Genomic DNA, 6267 nt, shown 5'->3' with positions numbered 1-6267 from the left:
CGTCTCTGTTTGCACACTGGCTAACACAGTGGGGTACTGGTCCATGACCAGGACTACTGGGCACTATGCTAATGATTATAATGGCAGTAGTTAATAATGTTTTGTTCTTTGATCTCTGGGCTTGCTGAGGCAGTCAGCTGCTGTAATTGTTCTCTGCCCTGGGGCTGAGTGTGTAGTCTCTTTGCTCTTTTGGTATATCTGTTGGTTTGATCTCAGTGCCCCCTCCAATATGTTCACCCTGTCTTCAGACTGGCGGACTGGAGTCTCCTAAAATGGTTTTGAGGGCAGTTGGCCAGGCCACCTTTGGATCCACTCCTTCCACTGGGAATAGTTTGTATTTCCTTGTATGTTCTACTGCTAGTGTTAACTTTCTCCATGCTCACACCAGCTCCCAAATAAGGTGTTCACATTTCCTTATTGTACTGCTGCCTTGTCATGATATGGCACTGTTTTTTACACTGATAAATATGTGGATTATTCATAGGTCACTTGTTCCTTCCAAGTCTTTATATCCATACACAACTTCTGGGCTGACTGGGGATTTCAAGTGGAGAAATCAGAAGCAATAAATATCTCTGAATGACTATCCTGAACATCTCAGGTGATCCAAGAAGGAAATCTGAGAGGATAAAATGGTGTGGATTTGTGTTTCATGTCTCAAACCGTACATGCTTGTACATTTTTTTTGGGGGGGGATGTATTACCAGGGAAAGTTGTATGTGCAGTCCTGGAAATGTCAGTGGAGATCCCTCTGCAGCCTTGAGGGAGGCTTGTACCTTGGTGGATAGAGGGAGACTTCTTCGCTGCCGAGCAAATGGCTTCTCCAGAGCAACTTGCTTTACCACTTAGTACTTAAATTCCTCTACAGAAGTGATAAAAATTTGTGTTTCCCTCATCCTTTTTTATGACTTAAAAATTTAATTTTAAGGCCATTGCTAGTTCCTCAACAACTGAAGGGGCTCCCATCTAACTATGCTGCTAGGTAGCTGAACTGTATCCTGCTGATATCAGCCGTGCTGCTAAGGTCTGACTGAGTGGTGTCACTGGGACAAGCCAGCAAAAAATATTGTGGATATCTGAGGTCCTAAAGAGATGATAGATAGATGTGGCCTGTTCTCCCCAGCAAGAACTCTTAACACTTTTTCCAGAAGTGGAGTGGTGCCATCTGCTTGGAATGTTTCTGCAGGTGTGATACCATTTAGATCTCCATATACATCTGTGCCATCAGAAGACAGAGTGTGAGGAGGTAAGAATCTGGAAAAATGGGAACTGAAACCTTCTTGCCTTTATTCCAGACTCTGTCAAAATAATTTCCAAGCCACACAGAGCAGCTGCAATACTGCACAGGTCTAACATTAAAGAGGAAACTAAACTAGTGAGTCACTCCAGGAGGGCTGGACTGAGGCAGCAAAGTTTGGAAACTTCATCTCTTCATCAAAGCCACAGGAGTCCACAGAATGGCCTGGACTGGCAGGATTAGAAATACAAGGGTGTTAGAGAACATGGCAGGAGACCTAACCCAGATTTGGAGACCTGCCTGAACAAACACCTATGACGGAGAGCTGAGAAATACAATATTTGTGCTTGTGTGAGAACCAGCCGGGTGGAATAGTCATTATCATCTGCTGAATTGGCCAGAGCATGGTGGAAAGTCAGGACAGATCTTTTCTAGCTGGAGAGTATGACCTATCAAAAATGATTGATTGTTTCTCAGGACTTGCTAAATTTTCCAGGTTATTCAACAGCACTCCAGCTGCAGTAGTGGAGAGGACAAAAACATTCTTGCAACAAAATTGTCTGTTCACTTTGGAGTTCCAGAGCAGGCTATATCTGACACAAGGCTTCAATTTTCTTGTGAGGTCTTTTGAGGCATTTGCAAGCACCTTGTTAAATCCAGGTCCTATTTTGCTTGGGGAAAATGTTTCCTGCAGTGAAGACAATCAAATATTTCCTTTCTGAATTCTCATACTCCTATCCTCTCCTCTTGGCAAAGCAATCAATACCTCTAGCAATGGATTCAGCCTTGCAGATGAACTGTGGGAAGAGAGCTGAGGCCCAAGCATCTCACTCTGCCAGATCCTTGCTGGCTGTACTCCTTAAGTCTACAAAAGAAGGAAGACCAACATAAAACATCTGAAAAGCAGAACTTGGAACAGTCAGCTTCTTCTGAATACTAAAATCCCAAGAGTTTCTTTTCCAAACAAGACGGGGCAGTTCAGGGAAGAGCCAGAAACTTTCAGTTCCATTTTATTAGTGTGTTAGCAAGAGTCACCCATTAGCTCATTCTCATCTTTCTGCTTCCCTTAATGGATTTCAGATACATTCTCATGTCTACTCTGAGACTAACACTGACCCCTTTTGATCCCTAGCCTGTCCTCCAGATCCATTCCTTGCTGCTAGGAAAAGAGAGATGTCTTCTTGCAGTCTTGGTAGAAATAAAGGATTCAAGTGCATTTAAATGCTGGTAAGCAAATGTTATTAAAGGTCAGAATAAACCCTGATGCAGGGTTACACCATTGTGTGTAGAGCTGTCCATTCTTGTGCTGTATTGATGTTTCATTCTCATTTTCTTTTGTTTAATGAAAAGTTCACAGTCCTTCCCTTTTCATAAAGGGACTGCGGAATGCATTATGAACATTCAGACTGCCTGTTCAGGGGATAGTTAATGAGCACATAGTAAACAAGTAAGAGCTTGTGTAAACAAAAAATAAAGATAATTCTTTATTCACCTCGACTACAGAGTCCCAAGTCTCTGAAATCTTGGCAACCCCCAGACTCAGAGTTCCTCCCTCCACCAGGATGAGACATTAGCTAGTGTATCAAGCAATTACATAGGGTATTTTTTTCTGCAGAGCTGTGACATCATGCCTGGCAGCTCCCCAAGGCACCAGATCCAATTACCTGAGTCACCAGCAAAGGGAAATTGCCAAGGGGCTGTCACTGAAATCGGCTCTGGTGAATGCAAGAGCAGAAAAAGCCAAGTGAAATGGCTGACAGCAGACAGGGGGAGGAAGGGGGGGAAAGGAGCAGCAGTAGTTCCTTATCACAGACACGGAAGGAGAAATGGATAAGGAAAGGATGAAAAGAACAGAGGGAGAAGGAGCTAAGAAAGAGCCATAGGGTAAACTCTGTAAGGGGAATTTCCAAGTATTCCCTGTGTCCCACATAGAATCGCAGCCACTAGACTGACACAGGTTGAATGCTCTTGGAAGAGTTTTTTGGTATGTAATTTAAAAATTAATCTTCACTGTCAATGGAGCTGATGCCCTTTTCTTTTGTGATCCCACCTGCAACCTCCTTTTTCAATTTGCTGCATTTTTCAGCTTTCTGCTAAGGCTGTTTTCTGGGACTGAGAATCAGACCTCGTCAGTGCTTGCTGTTCCCTGCCCTGGGTTATGTTCCCTTTGCATCTGCAATATCTTCCTTGCCTGGAGGAATTTGCAAGGAGTACAAGGTTCCTCTGAAGCTGGCACGTGGAGCCTTGTTTTCATAACCAAGCCTCTGGAGGCTTCTGTTAATTACTTCACCAGAATTCTTATATATAGCAGCAAAATGAAATTCCCCCAACACGGTGAAGAAATATAGGCCTCTGTTGCCTAAGGAGCCAGCACTGAAGTGGTGAGTTTAACATGCACGAAAGTATACCAACAGATATTAAAGCCCAGGCATAAATAGGTTCCCTATACAGATCACATCTGCAAATTGGGAGGTGCTCACAGGGAGAATTCCACCTGCATGTGGCATAACCAGCTACAGTCACGGAAGGAGGTTTTATGTGCTGGACACAGGCAGTGCACGCACACAGCATTAGACAGAAACACCAGCACACGTAGATGTATCAGATCAGATGAAGAAAGAGAGTCCATAAACCACAGAAATACACACTGCTCACAAGCACAGATTGAAGTACTGTGCACACACAAAAGCTATTAAGATGTAGATGCAGCCTCATTAATCTGGGCTGTTTTACAAACCTTATTCCCTAGCTTTCATAGGGGATTTAGGTGATAAATGAGGCCATTTTGAAATCTGGCAAAATGCCGCCTTCCTCAGAGCATACTACAGAATAAAATTCTTATATAATGTGTAAAGCACAAAGGGGGAGGGGGCATCTCCAGGAAGGAACACATGTCTGGGCGTGTGTTTGCATGTAAACTATTAGCTTTATCTCCACTGCAGTGCGTTTGTGCAAGTATTCTGCATGTCTGTGGTGTGTGTGGGGGTATGGGTGTACTGCTGAGGCTATGTGAACTGATTTGTGCATTGGATAGGAAGAGAAGGGACCTTTGAATATGAATCTTATACCTGCCCCAATTCCCAGGTTGGAAAACTTGCAATGACTGACCTTCAGGGTCTACTACAAAGGTTATGGGTTAAGCAGGAATAAGGGCCTTAATTTATTGTGGGTCGGTTCGGGAGTTGTCTAGCAATAAAGATATCTTGTCAGCATCATGACCTTTGTTTTGTGTTTGTGAACTTCTGCTGTTGGCACCCTAGGGGTTTAGGAGAAATGAAGGATATGAACAGATATATGGGTTCATTTACGATATGACTATCTTGTTCATTAATTGTGGAGCCATGTGTGAAAAATATTTACATACATCTTTTCCTTTCACCTCCTGCATTAATATCAGAGTTACAGACACTCAGTAACTTAGCAATTAGTCTTTATTGAGATTGTCTCTGGCAGTGCAGACCCTCAGGCAGCTTTGAACAGGTGCCACTGACAGAATCTTCTGCAAACAAGTGATGCTTCATCTCCTGTGGACTCATGCCTTTCTCCCTAAATTGTACAGCAGCCCATGTCATCTCTGCATCTTTACAACACCCCATGTGGGTAGGAGACTGCACATATGCAAGTTGCCTGTGTGCTGACTGGGCACCAGTACAGGCAAGCTGACTGGTCAGCTGGCTGCTACCAGAGCACAGAGCGTACTGCTGTTAGATTCTGCCCCGCTCCCCCTCTGTGGAGACACTAATTTGGGTTGTAGTACTTGATCCAGCCATTCATTTTCATGAAACTTATTGCATGAGGTTTTTCCTGGGATTTAATTGCCTGAGGGTTCTGCGAATTGGACTGCAACTAATCACAGTGTTAAAAGGGTAACAAGGAGAGAGGTGTGTAGGCAGCAAACTCACATAAGCTTTCTTTCCTTGGAAGGTAGTCTAAAGAAGAATATTTACTTGTCTCACCAAGCAGAATTTACTTGACTTAAGACTGAAGTTAGGCAAGATTCAGACCTGTGACACCAGCAGTCTTTGAGTCTGATATCTCCCTGCAGGTATAAAAAAAAGACAGCTTTATCCTGTTGGAAAGCTATTTCCAAGGAATTTTTTTGGGGGGAAGAGTTGATTTATTTCTTTAAGATTACCTCCCCCCACTCCAGTTTCAGATAATCATTTCCATGTCTGAAATAACTGACCTATATAATACTGTAGTCTGTCTTTCAGCAGTTTTCTCTAGGCATACTCTCCTAACTGGATTTGTGGAGTGCATTTGCAGAACACAGAGGCAAACCTGAGCTAGCTTTCCTTGGGTTGACTCAGGTTAACCCACTGCTGCTGGAGAAACATGATCAGCATAGGTAGCTGCCTCAACAATTACCTATTCCCAGGAATTCCTGCTGCATCTGCAGCAACCCATCCCTCTGCACTTCCCTTGTCCTCCTCCTCATGTGTGCTAGGTTAAAATTAGTCCTCTTGCATTTCTCTTGGGCAGAAACGTGTTTGCCTTCAGCTGTAGCTCCTGTTCTGCAGCTGCCAGGGCAGAAGGCAGGGTGCCGTGGCAGGGTGAGCGTGTGGGACGCCCGGGGCGTGCGGAGGTCAGTGGCCCAGCCGGGCACGTGCCATCTTCCATGTGTGGAGTGGCTGCTCAGGGCCCACACTCTCATCTGTGTGTGCACAGAGCGATGGCCCAGGGCACATACCCTCCATCTGTGCGTGCCTGCAGTGAGTGCACAGGCACGTGCCTTCCACCTGCCTGTGGGTGAAATGGCTGCTTGCTGGGGACCACCTGGCATCAAGCACATTGTCAGAGCTGTGGTGGGATCAGGAGGCTGGTCCTGGACAAGTATCCTTGCTCTTCTCTTTTTCCTTGTGCAAAATTTTTTGGTAAAAAGATGAACATGTTGAGGAGCAGCCCCAAAGGCAGTACAAGCACAATCTATGATGCATGGGCTGTTTATAGAATGGACTTAGTTGCTGGGTATATCAACAGCCCAGTTCCAGAAGGGACTGTGGTACAGTACAGAGACCCTACAGCCCCTC

General features: G+C 44.7%; 1 long non-coding RNA gene across 1 annotated transcript; it reads right to left on the bottom strand.

Annotated features, from left to right (window-relative positions):
- Window positions 1-1347: 1347 nt before the first annotated feature.
- LOC108641351 lies at window positions 1348-2806 on the bottom strand. Its single transcript, XR_001921922.1, has 3 exons — window positions 2730-2806; window positions 2004-2102; window positions 1348-1467 (listed from the first exon to the last, which is right to left on the bottom strand). It is a non-coding gene; the product is annotated as an uncharacterized LOC108641351 (long non-coding RNA).
- Between the last annotated feature and the right edge of the window lie 3461 nt (window positions 2807-6267).

The sequence above is a fragment of the Manacus vitellinus genome, unplaced genomic scaffold (assembly GCF_001715985.3).
Source record: "Manacus vitellinus isolate BGI_N305 unplaced genomic scaffold, ASM171598v3 scaffold_6_pilon, whole genome shotgun sequence".
Taxonomy (NCBI): domain Eukaryota; kingdom Metazoa; phylum Chordata; class Aves; order Passeriformes; family Pipridae; genus Manacus; species Manacus vitellinus.
This window is presented reverse-complemented; position numbering and strand designations above follow the sequence as displayed.